The sequence below is a fragment of the Amblyomma americanum genome, chromosome 4 (assembly GCF_052857255.1).
Source record: "Amblyomma americanum isolate KBUSLIRL-KWMA chromosome 4, ASM5285725v1, whole genome shotgun sequence".
Classification (NCBI taxonomy): domain Eukaryota; kingdom Metazoa; phylum Arthropoda; class Arachnida; order Ixodida; family Ixodidae; genus Amblyomma; species Amblyomma americanum.
Window position 1 is genome coordinate 19,985,647 of NC_135500.1, and position 21,600 is coordinate 20,007,246.

Consider the following 21,600-nt stretch of genomic DNA (forward strand, 5'->3'; position numbering starts at 1 on the left):
AAACAGCACAGTTGTCATTCATAAAAACAGCAATACGACCGAAATAATATTAATAATAATAATAATAATAATAAATCTTTTATTGCACATAACGTGTACAGGGCAATGAAACGGACCTGTCAAAGCCTCTAGTGGCTTGAGGGACATGGCCCGGCAAAGTCGGCAGACGGACGTGCAATATAAACATAAAATATGAACATAATATCAACACAATACTAACACGAAATGAATAGTGACCAAGGTGCAAAAGGTTAGGAAAAGTGACATGAACAAGTAACGAAAATAAACTGCAAGGAACCTAAGTTAAGACAACAGTAGTTTAACAATTCGTGACTGATCATGAACATTTTTCAGACATATAGAAACCATGTTACAATGAGTGAACCATGATTTTTAGCACATTTTTTGATGTTGCGGAAAACACTACCTCTGGCAAGTCATTAAAAATTTGGGGAACATAAACACAACGCCTGGCTTCCCCATACCTTGTTGAGGAGCGCGGCACCTTAAAACGAATGGAACTACGGAGGCGTCGGGAAGCTGTATTTCGTGTTTCGAAATTGCTGTCACAGAAATGTCGTACCACTACAGTCTGTAGAAAGAGTGCGTGGAGTTCGCTGACCTTTCCGCGAACTCGTTGGTCTTGTGTTCGCAAGGAAGGCCACTCCAGTGGGGTCGGAAGTCCCCAACAAAGGGGCCCGTCCCGTCCCTGCCTCCCCTTCGTGCAGCGGACGTCCTCGTTTACGCCGCGCCGTCACGGGGATGACCCGCCGGGAAAAACGCTAACCAAGTACAGCTGTCGACATGTGGTTGTTAAGGGGCTGACGAGGTTTCGGGGGCGCACGAGATACGGCTGAGTATTACCCGAGTGACCGGAAACCCACTATTCCCGTAACGACTGTGTTCGTCTCGTGCGGTGTATTCTGTAAACACTTTAGGGATCGTTTTGTAGCGTATGCGAAAGAAAGTGGTAACGGCTGGGCCGTGGGTGCCGTGGGCGAGGGTGGTCGCGTTTGTGCTGTTTGTCTATTTGATTGCAACCTCTCCTTTCCCAAATGTTTAATCAGCACTCTTTCCCCAATCTGTGATTAGTCGGCGGAAACCTTATTTTCCTTTCCCTGACCACTGATTGGTGAGGGGTGTCGTTTGTTATCTTATTGGTTGCTGTCCCCGCTAAGGGCGGAGACAGAGCGTTTAAAACCAAGCGCTCTGGGTTGAGCGGGGGCTGAATTCGTCTGATCCACGATTTAGTCATGTAAATAGTTTTCTCCTTGCTTTGTTTCTTCTCGTTTTTTTACCTATGTTGTAAATAAATAGTTAACCTTCTCCTTTCCTTGAGTAATGTGAATGTTTGCGAGTAGAACCACCAGGTCATCAAGAAACCCCGATTTCATCATCAAGTAGTTTCCTCTCATCGCCGCCTGAAGGCGGAAATTCAACTGGCGCAGTCGACACAGGATCTCTACTGGCGCAGTCGAGACAGGATCGCAACTTCTTTCTACTCAAGGCATTGGACGGAAGGTGAGAAGAACAAGTCGGTGGACAAGCTGTTTGTCCTAAAGGAGAAAACGTGAAGCTGCGTCGAAAGGCGACGTCGAGAGCTTCAGGATCACGGGTCGAGTTCGAGAGGACGTCGGAGGCTCAAGTCAGCTAGGAGCTGAAGGAGCCAGGCAACAACAAGCCATCGAGGGTTCGAGTCAGCGAGCTGCTGAAAAGAACCAGGCGTCCACATCGAAAGGGTTCGAGTCAGCGAGCTGCTGAAAAGTAACCAGGCGACCAAGTCAAGCCAGTCAAACGAGGCAGAAGTCAGCGAGCTGCTGAGAGATCCAGAGCTCAAGTCGTCCGCATCGAGGAGCCTGTCGTCATCACTGAGGACGACGAGATCACCGGGGCAGAGAGCAACCAGTAAGGTAGGAGACCTTTCTGCTTTCTCCAAATTCACCATGTCGGTGTAGTGTTTATGTGCTAGAAACGATAGCACGGAAAACGGAGATGGCTGCCGTACGGTATGATCAGGAGGGCAGGATGCGACGTGTTGAGCAGGAGGAGGCTGAACAGCTGAGTGAAATTGAAAATTTGAAACTCCAAATTGAACTAGAAAAGAAAAAACTTGCACGGATGCAATTGAAGTTAAGGCAGGGGACGAAAGTTGATAGCGCGGTCTTATTCGCAGCAGTTCAATGTTATACCTGCATGAAATTTGGACACTCGATGATTGACTGCCCGAATTCAAAGCAAAAACAAGATGTCCCCGCGGTGAGGACAGATGTGTGCAAACTAGTAGCTCAGGTAGAAATACTGGCGCCTGATAAGCTACATTTCCAGTCGGAGATGACTGTTAATAAGGTCAGCCAACCAGATGGGACAGAGGATCTGGCATGCGGAGACTTGCATACCGAAGGTCAGAGTTCTGAAACGTGTGTGGATTCAGGGACTGAAATAACGTTACCAGGAGAACAAATTCAGTCACTTCCTAGGGGTGAGTGCTCTGAAGAAACAAAACAGGAAGGTGCGGTTCTCCAGGTAGCGGACACTAATCTGACGTGTGTGCCGATGACTACAGCATTGACAGCTGCAGCGGTTAGACAGCAGGGCCTAACCTTGTGTGTCGTGCCAGAAGAGATAGGCATAGGAGTATTAGTCACTCCTGTGGCGAACATGCTGTCAGATCAACCCAATATAGACCAGACCCAGGAGACACTTCAGTGTATTGCTCGCGAACAAGAGTTCAGCGTCGCGCCCCAGCCAGTGTGCGTTAACTCTGACGCAGCATCAAGGGTCGAGGACGGGGAGAAGGCGGACCTGATTGTGAGAACGCTCTTTGCAGTTGATAGTAATCTAGCCGCCAAAGATGAGTTATTTTGCCAGCCGGTGCTGACACTGTGCGCGCTGACGGATCTAGCTGAAGGTGTAGGGCAGCTAGTAACATCCGAAACACACTCGCTACTAGAGCAGCCAGAAAGAGACCAGCCAGATGAAGAACATCAGAGCTCAGATTTCGATGAGCGTTTCAGAATCTCGCACGAATCTGTTCGAGACAGACTCGAGGCTTCAGTGGAGCTTCAGGCAAATCCGGAAGCTGCAAATGTTTCTGCATCAGATTGGGAGCTGACAGGGACAGCTGCAAAGAGTTTCGCAGCACATGGGAAACTGGTGGATGCGGGCAATGCCTCCATTCCTGTTGGTTTCCACATGGAGCAACCTGCCCCATTAGCAGAAGTGTGGAAGCAAGGCGGCGAAGATGATCGTAAAACGATAACGAATGAGCGCATGCTTTTCTTTGAGGAGAACGCTGGCTGCCAACGCTGGAAACAGCTGGCACTGCTGGAAACTACATATCAAAATGTAGGTCAAGTTGCCGATGACAGGCCCAACCCTATTCTAAAATTCAAAGTAAGGGCGAATGCAGACGCAATACCAACAGCAGCCTTCGCGGCCCGTGGAGAGTCTGTAAGCTTTATTAATTTTGAGAAAAGCGACAAGGGAGATCCGATAGCGGCGGCAGCCTTTACAACCGGCGCCGTTCCGGATAAATCGGAATTTTGGTCCAATCTTGTGGATAAAGCTAAAAGGAAACATCTTCTTTTTCGAGATGTAGGTGGCTAGAAATAATTTCTGCCAATTTGGTGCACCGATCTGACATGGTGGATTCTGGAATGTGCAGATTGGTGTCCTAAACTTGTGTGTGCGGATTGAATTAACCGCAATGTGCGCGCGTGTGTGCGTGTTTGTGGTCTGATTGAAAAGCTGAGCATACATGTGCGCGCGTGTGTGTAATTTTGTTCCGGAAAACTGTGGCTGGACTTTTATGTCACACTGACAGCAAGTGTCCGCGTGACATTCTTGGTTGGGAGGTGTGGAGTTCGCTGACCTTTCCGCGAACTCGTTGGTCTTGTGTTCGCAAGGAAGGCCACTCCAGTGGGGTCGGAAGTCCCCAACAAAGGGGCCCGTCCCGTCCCTGCCTCCCCTTCGTGCAGCGGACGTCCTCGTTTACGCCGCGCCGTCACGGGGATGACCCGCCGGGAAAAACGCTAACCAAGTACAGCTGTCGACATGTGGTTGTTAAGGGGCTGACGAGGTTTGGGGGGCGCACGAGATACGGCTGAGTATTACCCGAGTGACCGGAAACCCACTATTCCCGTAACGACTGTGTTCGTCTCGTGCGGTGTATTCTGTAAACACTTAAGGGATCGTTTTGTAGCGTATGCGAAAGAAAGTGGTAACGGCTGGGCCGTGGGTGCCGTGGGAGAGGGTGGTCGCGTTTGTGCTGTTTGTCTATTTGATTGCCACCTCTCCTTTCCCAAATGTTTAATCAGCACTCTTTCCCCAATCTGTGATTAGTTGGCGGAAACCTTATTTTCCTTTTCCTTTCCCTGACCACTGATTGGTGAGGGGTGTCGTTTGTTATCTTATTGGTTGCTGTCCCCGCTAAGGGCGGAGACAGAGCGTTTAAAACCAAGCGCTCTGGGTTGAGAGGGGGCTGAATTCGTCTGATCCACGATTTAGTCATGTAAATAGTTTTCTCCTTGCTTTGTTTCTTCTCGTTTTTTTACCTATGTTGTAAATAAATAGTTAACCTTCTCCTTTCCTTGAGTAATGTGAATGTTTGCGAGTAGAACCACCAGGTCATCAAGAAACCCCGATTTCATCATCAAGTAGTTTCCTCTCATCGCCGCCTGAAAGCGGAAATTCAACTGAGTGTTCGAAAGCATGGAAGATCAAGGGCTGTGAAAATATTATCAGATATAGAGAAGGGGGCGTTATAGGCTATGTTTTTAGTATTTTTCTTAATAAAGTGTCAACTCTGTTTTGCCATCTGGCGGAGCAAAAATCAAAAACAGTAATGCCATATCGGAGAATGCTGTACACCAGAGCATGCGCAATATTTTTTTTATGTGAAAAGGAACAATGGATATTATATGGTAAACAACGAGGCCGCACTACGAAGCTTATCACAGACATGTGATAGCTGGCTGTGCCAAGACATATCACTGTCGAAGAAGACTCCCAAGTATTTTACTGAATTCACATAGGCGACCGGCACGCATCGACATGGAAAACAGTCATGAACATGTAGAAAAACCGGCGCATCCATAGCTGTTAGTTTTAACGGGGATCTGAAGCAAACGAGTTTTGTTTTAATCGGGTTAACCTCCAAGCGGTTATTAGTGAACCAAGTCATTGTTTTTTTTGTATATTATTCTGGAGATTAATAATGGCAATGTTGTAAGAAAAGTGCTTGGAAAGCAAAACAGTGTCGTCGGCGTATTGAAATATTAGACCTTTGGAAATAACCTGAGATAAGTCATTAACGAACAAAGTGAACAGAAGAGGTGATAATATGGAGCCCTGTGGAACCCCGGCCTTCAATGGAAGTTGACTACTTACATTTGTCATCCCGTCTAAAACAATAACTTGTGAACGACCGGAAATGTAATTCTTGAGCACATCGTAAAATGGACCTCTGAAGCCCATGGAGCATGGTTTTTCGAATAAAATGCCGTGATGAACTGTTTCAAAAGCTTTAGAAATGTCTAAAAATAAACCAACACTAAACATATTTTGATCGAAAGCTGAAAAAAGTTCACCTGAGAACTCTTCCAGAAGACCTACAGTACCACGACCGGGAACAAAACCAAACTGGCGGGTTGACAAAATGGAAAATTTTTCAACAAAAGATGACATGGATCTCAAAAGAAATTTCTCGATTATGTGGGAAAGTATAGGCAAGATCGAGATGAGTCTATAGTTTTTCATGTCGTCTTTTTGCCCTCCTTTAAATAGCGGTTTAACTAAAGCAGTTTTAAGGTCATCCGGGAAAAATGCAGTGCGCAGAAAACCAATTCAGCATGAAGATCAGAACATCAGACAATGCCTCGAAATTTCTTTGGAGCAAATTTGCTGACAAGCCGTCAATTCCAGGAGGTTTATTTCGCTTGGAGCTAAAGATTATATCACGCAGTTCTTGTTTTGTAATGCTAGCAAGAAAAGCGGACGAAAAGTTTGATTCTTTCAACGTGTATTGGTATGTCTGACTGGAAGATGCTTTCTCTGAGGCCAGTGCGAAAAAACGATTAAAACTATCTGCGACTTCGATGCAATCTCCCGGAAAGAAGGAAAGCGGGGACGTACTTGCAGAATTTTTGCCCCGAAGGTGGTTTATCAGTGACCACGTTTCAGTGGCATTCTTTGACGACTGGCGAAATTTTTGAAAAAAGTACTGGCGCTTCGTGGATCTTAGCAGAGCGACCACCCTATTTCTTGCGGCTTTATACTCCAGCCGGAAGGCTTGATGTTTGGTACCCGTTTACATCGTCTCCAAAGTATGTCTCTGCATGAAATGGTACGCATTACGTCAGGGGTCAACCAGTTATATTCTCTTCGGCGGTTTTTTATTACGACGCGCTTAGAATTGTTCTCAAACTTCCTTATTTTTTCGCAGAAGATACTATAGACTACGTTATTGCTAACCAGTTAAAATTGCTAATTAAGCTATCTAAGACTCTATAATCACCTATTTTGATGTAGATGAGGTTATTTGGAAAAGCGTTTCGTGAAGCATCTGATAAAGGAAAAGGTGGAGACGAACGACAAGCACCAGACAGTGATCCGCGAAGCGCTGTAATATAACACAGGAGGCAAACGAGTAGTTAGTAGCGCGTAAGATAATGTGGTCTATACATGAACTAGTTAGATGATCGTTAACCAATTCTTCACGAGTAGGAACTGTGGTCGCATTTATTACACCACATGAGGACATAATAATAATAATAATAATAATAATAATAATAATAATAATAATAATAATAATAATAATAATAATAATAATAATAATAATATTAATAATAATAATAATAATAATAATAATAATAATAATAATAATCAATCAATCAATCAATCTTTATTTTTCGGTGCCCAGGAACAACCCAAAGGTCTTTGTGCTGGTACACCATTCACACGCACAAAATGTAAATTTATTTCACTACAAAGGAAGACACTCAGGGGAGGTAATGCAGCAGTCAAGGCGATAGAAAAAAAAAGACATATAAACTAGGCGTGACAGCAAGCATGAAGCAAAAAAGCGAAAACAAGAAAACAGCGAGAACAGCGGTAAATGAAAACAGCTAGAACAGGCAACAGACATATAAATAACTAATGAAACAATAAACAAAGAGAATGAACGACCGATAACAGCCAAGCACAGCATATAGCAAAATACAAACAAGAATAAAGCCAATACTAATATGAACGAATATGAAACCTCTGAAATACAAGCTAGAAATACAATCATACACAATAAGAAACGTAATTAGTGAACGCGTTACAGACAATCAGGCGTGAGTATACAGTATTAAAGAAATAATATTAATGAAAACAAGTACACGTGATGAACAATTAAGGAGAGAAAAACAATATAATACCGGTGCAAACGCACAAGTGTAGTAAAGAAAAATGCATGAAAGGGGAAGTTATGTATGAGAAAAAGAGTGCTCAAAGTGGAACGTCACGGACATCCAATATAAAGGAAGGGAGAGAATTTTCGAATATATCTAGGTGAGGACAAAGAGAATTAAACAACTTCTGCATTCTGTCCAGAGGGGAGAGGGAGTGCAGGAGCGCAGAAACTTGGAATGGTCTGAATTCCCTTATGCTCTTTCGCGGTACACGCAAAAGGATACGCGCTAGGAGCTGAGGGCATAGAATGTGACCATGAAGAAGTTTATACAAGAAAATTATATCTGCCCTCACGCGACGGCAGCTAAGAGAAGGAAGCTGCAGTGAGTTACTCCGTCTGGGACGAGAGCTGGAAGTTTTGCAAGAAAACCGATGTTGAAATATGCGTAAAAACTTTAGCTGAACTCTGTCGATTTTTTCACAGTTCGACTGGCAAGTGCCGTTCCAAACAACAGACGCATATTCCAAAAGCGGCAAGCATATGGAGAGGTAGAGCTTTAAGAAAGGAAGTGGGGATCGAAACTCTCTCGGAAGCCTGCAGATGAAGCCGAGTGTACGCATAGCCCGTAGAGCAATGCGTTTTGTATGAGAGGAGAAGCTGAGGCTACGGTCGAAAAGTACGCCGAGGTCATTAATTTCATCAACCCTGGGCAGCAGCCTACCATTCACAGAATAAGAGTAGAGAAGACTAGAGAAGAGTAGAGAATAATATAATCAATCTATTTTTCGGTGCCCAGGAACAACCTAAAGGTCTTGGTGCTGGTACACTATTCACACGCAAAGAAATGAAACATATTTCACCAGAAAGGAAGGCACTCAGGTGAGGTAATGCAGCAGTCAAGGCGATAGACATAAACTAGGCGTGACAGCAAGCATAAAGCAAAAAAAAAACGAAAACAAAAAAACAGCGAGAACAGCGGTAAATGAAAACAGCTAGAACAGGCAACAGACATGTAAATAACTAATGAAACAATAAACAAAGAGAATGAACAAAAGAACGACCGATACCAGGAGAGCGAGTTGACGGGCTAGTTGGTATTGCATGGTGTAGGAACAGCGCTAAAAACAGGACAGAAGTCGAACATGGAAGCACAGGGATGGGCGCTGACTATCAACTGAATCTGTATTTCGGAGCACAAACATATATAAGGTGGCAGCAAGGGGGTACAATCAGGTATGCGCGGTCACATGGAAACAGTGAATAGTCACGTCAAATAATGAATTTAGACATCTGAGGCTGAGAAGGACGGAAGGGAAAAGGCGATATAACACACTAAAACCGATAAAAAACTGCACAGTGTAGAGGGCCGTCACGCGAACTAAGAAAAAAAGAGAAGGATTGAACAGGATGCGGAAGTATGGCGAAAAAAATGGGGTTATAAATGTTTAAGACTCGTGGAAACGATAGTGAAAGAATAAAAACATTAAAAACATTAAAATTGCTGTGTGCGGCTAAAAACATGTAAAGAGGGCGTTCAACGTTTCTCAAGTTTAACAGGGGCCAAAAATTAAAAAGACTAAAAAGTTTTTTGAAGGCAGTCAACGAAAAACGCCAAAAACCAAAGCACCATGAACCCCAAAGAACAAGAGAGAGGGGAAAAATATGTCTGCTAGAACACAAATACCTTGAGTTAAGTCACCTCTCAAAAGGTATGCCCAGCTGCCTTTAAGAACATCAATTCTTTCTCAGAAAGGCAGATGGACGGAGTGCTCACACAGCAGTCCTTGGCACGCCGGATTTCGATGGCTTCGATTATTTCTCTGGATAAGCGATCCCGTCCTTTGCCAATGATCGCGCACCCGTCGTATACAGGGGTGCAAGTGTCGTTATTACACTTTTTGCAATGTTTTGCAAGGTTCCTGGTGATAGCTACCCTGCTCATATTATTGTGGTGTTCTTGCAGCCTGGTGTTTAAACATCTCCCCGTTTGGCCTATGTATTTCTTTCCGCAGGACAGGGGAACTGAATATACAACACCTGTGGCGCATGAAACGTGGGGATTGCCATGCGTCTGTAATAACGACACCTGCACCCCTGTATACGACGGGTGAGAAGGCGGATATGTCCGATTGCAATGACAAACAATCTTGAAGAGTATGTTTTGCCTTGAACATTTTTATATAGTCCGCATAAAGGAGAAACGAGTTTTTGACCACGGGGGAAACGTCATTGATAAAAACAGAGAACAGAAGCGGGCCTAATACCGAGCCTTAAAGAACTCCGCTGGTTTTAGTGTAAACAAATGAGGTCTGTACATTTACACTGACAAAGCAGGACCGACCCAAAAGATAGTTGCGTAGGAGGGCTACAATTGAAACGTCGATCTCAGACAGCAGAAGCTTTTGAAGAAGTAATGATGAGTAACAACATCGAAAGCTTTGCTCAAATCACAGAGTACACAGCGTCTACCTGACTCCTCTGAAGGAGTTCAGCTTATGTATACGTCATAAAAGTCACAAGATTAGTTGTAGTAGAACGACCTTTTATGACACCATGCTGGTTATGTATGGTTACATGTTTGAGGTGGAAGGAAAGTACTTTGTGCAAAGCTAATTTAAAAAGCTTAGAGGTTGCACAAAGAAGAGAAATGGGGCGGTAGTTCGAAACATCAGATTTGTTTCCTGATTTGAAGACAGAAAAAACACGCGCCATTTTCCACACGCGGGGAACGGCAGAATTTTTCAAACAGCTATTAAATATCGTGGTTAAAACAGGGACGAAGGTACTATTGAAGGCTTTTATTATGGCGGCTGGAATGCCATCAGGTTCAGGGGACAAAGATGGTTTCAAACACTTAAGACTCTCACTTACCAACTTCTCGTCAAAAAGAACGGAATTAGGTGCGCCAGCTGGAAGGCATACGGAATCGCAACGTGGAGATTTGTATACGGAGGAAAAGTGTTGAGCAAAGCCGTCAGCGACATTCTGAATTTCATTCCCATGAGAGCCAACTAAGTGAATATGACTATCAGATTTATTCGAACGCTTGCGAACGTATCGCAAGAATACAGTAGCACGATTAGAGGCACTATTCTCTAAATATTCAAGATAGGAGTCATGGTCCCGCTTGTACAGGCGTTTGCAAAGGGAACGCAAGCGGCGAAATTCATTTGCCGATGTATCCAGTCCAGGGAGTTTCGGTTTATGGTGGGCCCCACTCCTTAAGTTTCAGCGCTGTTCTAAGTTTCTTGGAAAACCAGAACGGAAACTTGCTGCGAGTAGGAGTGTGCAGAGGTGAGTAGTGGCGCATACCATTGAGAACTATTTCAGTGAAGCGACTGACTTGTTCGTCAACATCACTGATTTCGTTTAAAACGGAGCAGTCGACAGAAGAGAAAAAACCGAAGAGACCAACATAGTCGCCAAGTGAGTAAGCGAAACGGGGGGAATTCCCCGCACGATTTGAATTAGGAGAAGGTCGGACAGAAACCGAAGTCATTATTAGAAGTGGAGGATGAAATTTGTCACAGCGAGTAAGTGAGATGTCAGAGGTCGAGACTCGAACATTTCCAAAATTAGATAAACAAATGTCAAGAACATTACCGCAACAGTTTTCAATTAAATTAAGTTGCTGCAAAGTGTTAAAAACTGTGAAATCTAAAAGCAGGTTGCACTTACTAACTACATAATGATTGTTGTGAGAATAAGTAAAGGTATTCCAGTCAATACCTGGAGTATTAAAATCCCCTAAAATGAGTAGTTTGTGCTTCCTGTGAGATGTGATAACATATTCGATAGAATGTAGTACATCATCGTCGGCAGGAGGAGGCAGATTAGGGGAATGTAGAAAGCTGCCAATAAAAGTTTTTGATGTCGAGTTAAAATGAGCTCTAACCAGACAGATTCTTCGATGGTTTCCAGGTCGGAACGCCGAACGCACTGCACGGAACTGTCAATAGCAATGAGCACTCCCCCTCCTTTTTGTTTACGAGCTGATTCGGGGCGGTCACTTCGAAAAACAGAAAAATTATTAGGAAAGAAATCACCTGAGTTAACCTCGCTAGACAGCCAGGTTTCAGTAATTACAACAGCCGAATAAGAAGAGGCTAATGGACTGGAAAAATATACAGGTCCCTTAGTACGAAGACCTCGGGCATTTTGGTAATAAATATCTAGGTTAAGGTTGACTGCGATCAACCGTCAGCTCGGAAGGATGCAGCATACCATCCAGGAGCTTTCCACGCAAGGCCTTGAAGATGCAGCCCGTAGGCAACATCGAAGGGTCAACAAGCTGATCGTAAGATTCCGCGCTGACTGTGAGGTAGAAGGACGAGTAAGAGTCATATTTCGTTTTCAAATGCCGGCAGGAAAGGGGGGTGACATTCACGGACTTCAGAAGGTTAGTCAGATCAGCCGACGTTGTCTCAGGGCACAGCTTGCAGACGAAAATAGCCTCCCGGCGCTTCTGAGGTCTGGCGACGTTCAGACTGGATGAACACGACGAGCCAGTGATGGCTGGGCTTCGGTGCTTCTTCTGCGCCTCAGGCGAGTTAACTATAAGCGGGGAAACAGACACAGATATTGGGCAGGTGGCCAAATCAACGGGTGCCATCCCACAGTGAATAATAATAATAATAATAATAATAATAATAATAATAATAATAATAATAATAATGATAATAATAATAATAATAATAATAATAATAATAATAATAATAATGATGATGATGATGATGATGATGACGATGATGATGATGATGATGATACCAATAATAATAAGTCTTTATTGCCACTTTGCATACAGTACAGATGAGGTTCAGGCCCGTCAAAGCCAACAAGAGGCTTGGCGGACTAGGCCTCGCAGTCAAGCAGAGCGGCCAAATGGCAGATGAATAGCAAACACTAGTCGCTACAAAGAACACTAAAGTTAAATTATTACAAAATTCTCGAATAGAGCTTCAAGATAAGTAGTATGCAAAAAGGTAACAGAACAAAACAGAATCACACGAAATTACGCGATAAACAAAGAGCGAACGCGGTCAACATAAAGCTTTCAAGTGCATCTTCAGGTTCCGCAAAGAGGTCACTTCAAAAAGTTCATCAGGCAATTCACTAAAGGATTTCAGGAACATAAACGCAGCGTCTTGATCTACCATACCGCGTTGAACTCCGCGGTACAAAATAACGAGGCGACTTCCGCAACTTTCTACTCGGAACATTCAGCACTAAAAAGTTGGAATTCCAAAAATGGCGACGAACGACTGTTTGAACAAATAAAGAGCGAAATGGTGGGACACTGAGCCATTGAAAAACTTTAGCGCCGGATGGCAGAGGGGAATTATATGCAAAGGAGTTTAACATGCTTTTCAAGAGCGTATTCAAACGGTCATGCCAACGGGAAGGACACGAAGCATAAACAGTGATGCCATACCTAAGGACACAGTACGCGAGCGCATGCGTAATAATTTTTTTCACGGCCAAGGGTGCCAAAAATTTCACATTAAAAAGTAACCATGAAGCCTAACTAAGCTTCGAACATACGTAAGCTAAGTGTTCATGCCATGATAAGCAGCCGTCAAAGACCACACCCAGATATTTGTCGAATTTACGTATTCCACCGGTTGACAGTGCCCTGAAACATGCTCATACAAAAATACCGGCTTATCTATAAGTGATGTTTTTAAAGGATTACTGAAACACATGATCTTTGTTTTCTTCGTGTTCACTGAAATTCCGTTCTCAGCAAACCACTTCATCACAATATTTATGTTTTCCTGCAACAAATTCACCGCAGTCTCATAATTAATGTGCTTTGCTAACAAAACTGTGTCGTCCGCGTACTGGAAAATTGAGCACTCAGATACTATCGAACTCAAGTCACTTGCATGAAATTTAAGAGCAATGCAGATAAAATTGACCCCTGGGGTACACCTGCCCTCTGTGGCAGCCTCCCGCTAAGTTCTTTTTGGCAGTTTAATCTAACTTGTGCGCGCTCATACAGAAAACTCTTGAGAACATCATGAAAGTGGCCTCGGAAGCCCAACAGATGCAATTTCTGCAACAAAATAATATGGTTCCCGGTATCAAAAGCTTTTTGAACATCGAGAAAGAGGGCACAACTGAACAGGTTTTCATCAAATGCAGTGTAGAGTTCATCAGCGAATTCCTCCAGAAGTGCTGTAGTGCCCCTCCCTGTAACAAACCCAAACTGACGGTCCGAAATGACAGAGAATTTATTCAAAAAAGACGTCATACATTGAAAAAGCATTTTTTTCCAGTGTTTGTTACAAAATTGGCAGTATGGAGATAGCTCGGTAGTTTCCACAAGCATCTCTTTGTCCGCCCTTGAAAAGCGGGGCAACGATAGCGGTTTTCAAGCCCTCCGGAATAACCGCGCTTTCCAAAAATCCTTTCAACAAGAAAAGTAGGATGTTCGAGAAAGCAGGAAAATTCAGTTGTAACAATGAGGCTGATATGCCATCTCTTCCTGCAGGCTTGTTTCTTCTGAAGCTGTATACTATCCTTTCAAGATCGTCCTTTGAGAGCCTTGGAAAATATGCTGAAGCTGATAAACATTCTTTTAGTGTGCACTTAACGTCTTGTCGAGCTGCTGCCTTTTCCGTCGCGAGCGTAAAATGATTATTGAAGTCGTTAGCTTTTGATACAGAATCATTTTTTAACGCGTCCTAGGAATGTGAGTTAGCTTCTTTTCCATGTAGGTAGTTAATCAACGACCACATCTTTGCAGGATTTCTGACACATCTTTCGAACTGCTCTTGAAAATACCTGCGCCGTGCAGATCTAATAAGTGCTACCACTCTATTTCTCGCAGCCCTGTATTCCGAACGGAGGTCTGCATTTCTGGGATTAAGTTTAGAACGTTTCCAAAGCCAGTCTCTGTTCACGATCACTCGCATTATTTCAGGGCTTAGCCACTTGTGATTCTGCCTGATTTTACGAGTAACCGTACGCGCAGAAATGTTTTTGAACTCAGATAGCTTATCGCATATCTTTACGTAAACTTTTTCCGCTGGTACATCTTCTATTAAAGATGCCCAGTTGAACATTGCTACTAAATTATCGGGTTTCCTTTCATCTAATATTGACACTGGAATCTTCTTGGCATCACCGCAACTTGCTAGTGTAGCTCTCTGAACCTTCGATTGAGCAGAAAAACGACAAGCAGTGAAATAATGGTCGGCCAACCGTTGTGTGATAATGCACGAGATCAAGTTGTGAATCGATGCACGTGCAGCAATGTGGTCCAGACAAGGCTTCACCAGTCGACCGTTCATTAGGTCTTCACGTGTGGGGGCAATTATCACGTTTTCAATTCCATATGCGGAGAGTGAGGATAAGTTATCAGCGACCGAAATTTTGCTTGGGCATAAGATATCTGCGTTCAGGTCACCTGCCAAGCAGAACAACTCATCTCCTTTGTGCTGAAGAAGTATCTCTTCATGTTCGATTACGAAGCGAGTTACGCTATTAGATGGTGGTCTATATACAGCCAATAATGTCAGAGATGCATGTAGCAGATTTACTTCTAAAGCTAAGCATTCCGCATGTGTAAAAGTGATGTCAATAGGACAAACATCGTACTTTTCATTGACGAATACAGCCATCCCTCCTCCCCGGCGTGTAGGACGCGTAACAAAACTGGGCCGGTAGCCTTTCACGGCGAACATGTCTAAACAGGAAGATGGCACATTTATCTCAGTAAGAACAATGATGTCGACAAAGCCTGTGGCGTCTTGCGCTACAAGTTTGAATTGGTCCCAATATTTACGAAGGATACGAACATTAAAATTTACAAGTGTGGACTCCTGATCTTCGTTTCGCCGAAGGTTCGTTTTAAAGGCAGAAAAGTCTAAAAATTCCATTTGGCTGGGTACAGAAAGGTCATTCATTTTATCTTGCTTATGTCAGAGTCACAGGTAACTCGGATGAGCGTTGCTGCTTCATCCTTCTTTACGTAAACTTTTCCGCCTCTAACCCTAACGTACTTATAGGCGCTTTTCTTCCCTGCAGTCCTCGCCAGCCAAAATAACCTCCTGTTCATCTCAGTCAGATTTTCATTGAAGTATAGCTCCGGCAACGATTTCGACTGGAAATGTCCCCGAAGGTTGCCACGCGCTGCAAACCAGCGTTCTCGAACCGCTAGTGATGAGAATCTCAATAATAATAATAATAATAATCAATCAATCAATCTTTATTTTTCGGTGCCCAGGAACAACCCAAAGGTCTTGGTGCTGGTACACCATTCACACGCACAAAATGTAAATTTATTTCACTACAAAGGAAGACACTCAGGGGAGGTAATGCAGTCAAGGCGACAGAAAAAAAAGACACATAAACTAGGCGTGACAGCAAGCATGAAGCAAAAAAGCGAAAACAACAAAACAGCGAGAGCAGCGGTAAATGAAAACAGCTAGAATAGGCAACAGACATATAAATAACTAATTAAGCAATAAACAAAGAGAATGAACATAAGAACGACCGATAACAGCCAATAATAATAATAATAATAATAATAATAATAATAATAATAATAATAATAATAATAATAATAATAATAATAATAATAATAATAATTTTATTCACAAGTCTACAAATACAATCACAGATACCAGGCTCGCCTAAGCCATCACATGTGGCTTGTCACGCGAAGCCTGTCAGTCGACAACAAGACTCGGCCGCAAAAATTGACTATTTTTTTTGGGGGGGGGGGGAGAAAAAAGAAAGAAGACACGAAAGAAACCAAGCAGCTTGAAGGTAATACAATACAAAGCACAAAAAAAGGTTGAAACCGAAAAGTTTCACAATGGCACAGAAATTGATGTGTACAGCACAATCATTCAAAGTACAATTTCTTGAGTTTTATGCGAATATCACGTACAGACTCACAGGAATTAATTTCAGGGGGAAGAGCATTAAATATATCTGGAACATAATAAGCTCGACTATATTTACCAAATCTGGTCCGTATGCGAGGAACTTGAAATGCAGGCACATGACGTAAAGGCCGGGGAAGCACAGTGGGGACTTTAAATATATCGCTCCAGAAATGTTTTAGTACAACGATATGGACAAAAAGGGATCGAAAATTGGGCATCCTTAGCATCTGAAAAAGGTTCACATTTTGCGGTAAACACACATCGTAAGTAACACTTTTTAACATGCATTTTGACAATCTATTTACACGTTGATGCCAGAAACCAGAACAATGAACAAAAGTTGTGATTCCATACCTGAGTAGACTGTAGGCTAAGGAATGAACCAATAATTTTCTCACCGAAATTGGTAGAAACATTTTAATACGATACAACAAACAGACGACTTTACGAAGTTTTGCACATGTGTAGGATAAATGAGTAGATAAAAGAAGACCGGAATCAAACCAAATGCCTATATACTTTACAGAATCCGAAAACTGTACTGGAGGGCAAGAGCAGTTCATACATCGGCATGAGTGTAGATAAAAGGGGTAAGAAAGTGACACACTCTTGAGTGGGCTGCGGAAGCAAACTAACTTTGATTTAGAATGATTAATATCTATTAAATTCATAACAAACCAATCCATTAATTTTCTGACGTCAGTTTGTAGCATTCAAAATGCGTTAGGAAAGTTCACGGGAGTGGCTACAAGTGCAGTATTATCTGCATATTGAAATAGATTGCAAGTAGGTAGCAAAAGTACACATGTCCTTAACATATACATTAAAAAGTAAGGGAGACAGTATGGAACCTTGCGGTACACCAGCCTTGAGAAAAACACGGGGGCTGCAAATGTTTGAAACAGAAACAAGCTGGGAACGATCTGTAAGGAAGTTTTACAACAACGTAAAAAAAAGGACCACGAAAACCTAAATTGTAAAGCTTATCCAATAATATAGCATGGCATACCATGTCAAACGCTTTTGCGACATCCAGAAAAAGTGCACATGATACGATATTTCTTTGTAGTGAAGAAAACAAGAGGTCACTCCTTTCTTCTAACAAGGCCTGAGTGCCTTTTTTTTAGATAAAACCGTACTGACAATCGGACCCCCCCCCCCCCCCCCAATTTAGAAATAAAGCTGTTCATTACTAAGAATATGTGTTTTTCTAAATCTTTCGCTAAACTAGGTAGGATGGAAATGGGGCGGTAATTATGCACACACTTTGCATCGCCACCTTTAAAAAGAGGCCGCACAACGGCTGTTTTTAAACGTGCAGGAATGCTTCCGCTTACAATTATACCGTTCAGGATTTCTAACAGGACTTCCTTCAAAATGCCGAAATTCCTGTAAAGATCAAACATGCGGATTTTATCGTCTTCTGGTGATTGATGCTTGCCGAAGCTGCCTAGTAAAGAGTGAAGTTCTTCTTCCGTGATAGAGGGAAGGAAAGCGGATTCAATTGCCTGATTAGTTGTGCTAACAGTGGAACACGAACGCTTGGACGCCCCAGAAAACTTCGCGAAGAATTGATTAATGTTGTTAACGACTGTTGATAAATCTGAATCAAAATTGTTCTGAACATCATTAGTCGTGTTGAAGGTAAACCTCTCACCTCGTTTATAAGAGACCATATGTTCTTGGCATTATGACGAGATTGATGAAAGCGGTTTCTATTGTATGAACGCTTGACCGCACGAATGAGGGCATTTACTTTATTTCGAGAAGTTCTAAATCGAGCACGCAGAACACTATCACTGGGCGTACGTCTGCAGCGTTGCCATAGTAGGTCTTTTTCTTTGATAGCGGACAAAATCACACTGTTTATCCAGGGTTGAATCGAGCGGCGTTGGCGGACATAAACTTTCTTTTCACTAGATTTGTAAATAGATTCTATCGAGCATGAAAATATCTCGTATAGTTCAGACCTGTCGGTCGTTTCCAGCCTACCTGGCCAGTCGAACAAAGCTACAAGTTTATCAAAAGTAGCAGTATTAGTAACAGACCGGCAGACGTTAGATGAACATGACAAAAGAGACGGGAAGCGCAACTGACAGGCAATAAAGTAATGGTCAGCAACATTTTGCTGCATTACTACACCATGAACTGAAGCAATCTCCGTGCGGATGTTGAAATGATCTATACAAGACTTTACTAAATAATTAAGAAGTAATTCTTCGCTAGTTGGAATGTCAATGATGCTTTGAAAGCCGTCTTTTGCAATGATATCTAAATAATCACAAGCCGAGGATACTGTGGGATTAAGAATATCGATATTAAAATCACCTACTAGACATATGTGAGTTGTCTAACGATGCCCTCAGTAAATGTGCTTCCAACTCCTCAAGGAACGAGTGCAGGTTACTTGAAGGTGGTCTGTATATTGCCAAAAGGCTAAACTGGTTTGAAATGTTTAGTGCCAAAGATTCTGCACTAGAAAAATTTGCCGCTATCTGTTCCACGCTCCAAGTATCCCGCACAAACACTGCTATTCCCCCGCCCCTTTGAGAGTCTCGAGTGAAGCAAAAGGAAACGAATCCTGGGAGAGTGAATAACTCGCTCTCAGCTGCGGATACATTTATTTCGGTAAGAACGTAAACGTCTACTTTGTGTAAAATACTGTTAACGTGAGTACAAAAGGAATCCCAGAGTTTTCGCAAGCTGCGGACATGGATAGTAGTAACTGCTGAAGGAAAGGAAAAATGTCAATCAAATGCTTGAATGTCAACCAAACTTTCGCACAGAGCCATGATGTGGCACTAAAAACATCTTATCAGTGATAGATGCGGCGGTAGCCACTGTTACGTAAAGAGCCCTAGATTTTTCACGTGGTCCACACGAATCAAAGAAGCACCATCCGCTTTCTTTGCGTAAACATTTCCCTCTTTGGTCCAAACATACTTATAATTCTTTTCCTTTCCTTTTTTCCTGGCAAGCCAAAACAGTTCCCTGTTTACTGCTGTGAGGTTCTCATTGAAATAAATAAATAAATAAATAATAATAATAGTCTTTATTGCCACTTTGTATGCAGTACAAATGAGGTTCAGGCCCGTCAAAGCCAACAAGAGGCTTGCCGGACTGGGCCTGGCAGTCAAAGCAAAGCGACAAAATGGCAGGAGATCAATAGAAAACACTAATCGCTACAAAGAACACTAAAGTTAAATTATTACAAAATTCACAATTAGAGCTCCAAGATAAGCAGTATGCAAAAAGGGAACAGAACAAAACAGAACGCATTTTCATGATAAGCAAAGAGCGACCGCGGTCAACATAAAGCTTTCAAGTGCCTCTTCAGGTTCCGCAAAGAGGTCAGTTCAAAAAGTTCATCAGACAATTCATTAAAGATTTCAGGAACATAAACGCAGCGTCTTGATCAAGAGCACAGACCTTTGGGCTAGTTGGTGCATTGCAGTCATGTACAAGCGCAGAACAAACAGGGACAAAGAAGCATGGGATACCACGAGCTCTTACTTCCAACTAAAACTGCTGATCTACCATACCGCGTTGAACTCCGCGGTACAAAATAACGAGTCGACTTCCGCAACTTTCTACTCGGAACATTCAGCACTAAAAAGTTGGAATTCCAAAAATGGCGACGAACGACTGTTTGAACAAATAAAGAGCGAAATGATGGGAGTCAGAGCCATTGAAAAACGTTAGCGCCGGATGGCAGAGGGGAATTATATGCAAACATGTTTTTCAAGAGCGTATTCAAACGGTCGTGCCAACGGAAAGGACACGAAGCATCAACAGTGATGCCATACATAAGGTCACTATACGCGAGCGCATGCGTAGTAATTTTTGTCACGGCCAAGGGCGCCAAAGATTTCCCATTAAAGAGTAACCATGAAGCCTTACGAAGCTTCGAACATACGTAAGCTAAGTGTTCATGTCATGATAAGCAGCCGTCGAAGACCACACAAAGATATTTGTACGAGTTTACATATTCCACCGGTTGACAAAGACCTGAAACATGCTCATACAAAAATACCTGCTTATCTATAAGTGATGTTTTTAAAGAATTTCTGAAACACATGAGCTTTGTTTTCTTCGTGTTTACTGAAATTCCGTTCTCAGCAAAACCATTTCATCAAATTATTTATATTTTCCTGCAACAAATTCACTGCGGTCTCATAATTATTGTGCTTTGCTAACAAAACTGTGTCATCCGCGTACTGGAAAATTGAGCACTTGGATACTATCGAACTCAAGTCATTTGTATATAAATTAAATAGCAATGGAGCTAAAATTGAACCCTGGGGTACACATGCCCTCAGTGGCAGCCTCCCTCTATGCTCGTTTTGGCAGTTTAATCTGACAACTTGTGCGCGCTCATACAGAAAACTCTTGAGAATATCATAAAAGGGGCCTCGGAAGCCCAACAGATGCAATTTCTGCGACAAAATATTATGGTTCATGGTATCAAAAGCTTTGTGAACATCGAGAAAGAGGACACAACTGAACAGGTTTTCATCAAATGCAGTGTAGAGTTCATCAGCGAATTCCTCCAGAAGAACTGCGACAAAGTACCGCAGCGGTGGCCAAGTGGTTGAGCATCCGCCTCGTATGCGGGAGGTGCGGGGCTCGATCCCCAGTGCCGCCGGGTACCCACCGGTGATACAATGGGTACAAGCTTTCCCCTGGTCTGGTGCTCGGCTTATTTAGGTTGAAATGCTTGGGAAATGGATCTTTGACCCCACCTTGAGAAAAAGAAAAAATACCTTGTGACATGGCGCTCTTTGGCCATAGCTGCCCTTGCGCCATAAAAATCCATAATCATCATCATCAGAACTGCGACAAGCAAAAGGAAAATAAGTGCATACATATGCATTACAACAAGCGTACATATGCATTACAACAAGCGTAACAAACTCTTAAATTGAGACCGAGAGTCTACAGAAAAACAATCGTCCGACAAATTAATAAATATTCTGGGGACAAACACACAGTGTCTTGCTGCTGCTAATAATAATAATAAATCTTTTATTGCACATAACATGTACAGAGCAATGAAACGGGCATGTCAAAGCCTCTAGTGGCTTGAGGGACTTGGCCCGGCAAACTCGGCAGGCGGACGTGCAATATAATCATAAAATATGAACATAATATCAATACAACATATCAACACAATACTAACACGAAATGAATATTGACGAAGGTGTAACAGGTCAGGAAAAGTAACATCAACTAGAAATGAAAATAAACAGCAAGGATCCTACATTAGGACAACAGTAATTTAACTCTTTGTGCCTGATCATGAGTATT